Below are 1,153 nucleotides of genomic sequence, written 5' to 3' on the forward strand. Positions count from 1 at the left end.
GGTGGTGTCTTTACTTGGATTAGTTTCTAGAAGAGTGGAGAGAGGAAAAAACCAATGATAGTAAGAACACTAAACAAATGAGATAAAGGGAAGGAGCATGAGCTGATGGAATGAGGAAAGAAAGGACAGAGGAAGGAGGATTTGATTTGTGGTGAAAGGAAAATAAAATCACTAATGTGATTTAAAAAAGGTGAAAGCTTCAGAGCTTTCACTTCAGGGCAGACGATCACTTCATAATCCAGGAATTAAATTTTACAAAACCTGACACCTCCTTTAATGTTTAGCACAATGAGCTAAAATGTCCCTTTTTTTAAATATTTCTTTCAGTTAATAGAGTGAATAGAATAGAGAATCTCGCTTCCCAAGGGTGAAAAACATGGAAATCAATGAATGAAACAGCTGTTTCACCAAAATCATGTTCATTATATGTAAATGATTATTTGCATATATTTATACCTGCTGCACTAAACCAAACAATTGATGCTCCTGACTGAAACTCTGGGGTTAAGAAGTTATTGTGGAGAAAAACTTTTCAGTTTTTAAAAAACTTGCTCCTGAATGGATCCAGGAGAACAAGTCCACTTCCTGTTAATTCCAAAAAGTTGATTCTGTGCATCTGGATGTAGTGTTTTAATGGGAGGAACATTTTTGTCACTCATCCGAGTGACTTCTTCAGTCTCAGCTGACTGCAGGTTTCCAACCTTATAAACATTACCTTTGCACAATGACTGAAAACAGCCCACTGAAACGTTTCTCCCACTGATCGCTACGTCCAGATGAACAGAATCAAGTTTTTGGGATTTACTTACCCGGATGATTGAGCATGCACTTCCTGTTAACTTTGTTGTACAGAAACTGGCTGCCATTCAGACAAGAGCACAGCAGGGGGCGCTTGTGAGATAGTCCCAAATGAATGGGAGTGAATGCAGCTAAAGGTGAAAGTGCTTAAGCCTGCTGTCACACCCATAGTGGGTGGATCTGCATGTCTCATTTAGCACAGACGCCCTTCCTCACACAGCGTTCCCATTTATCCAGGTCTGTGACCGGTGCTTGCAGCACACGTGACTTATGACCCCCCATGTTGGCGCATCTCCTCTCAGAATCGAGTGAATGGACCTAAATTGCCAACATCATGATTAAGACTTGCCTCTGG

This window comes from Haplochromis burtoni, unplaced genomic scaffold (genome assembly GCF_018398535.1).
Source record: "Haplochromis burtoni strain Fernald_Lab_line unplaced genomic scaffold, NCSU_Asbu1 Contig_428, whole genome shotgun sequence".
In the NCBI taxonomy this organism is placed as follows: Eukaryota; Metazoa; Chordata; class Actinopteri; order Cichliformes; family Cichlidae; genus Haplochromis; species Haplochromis burtoni.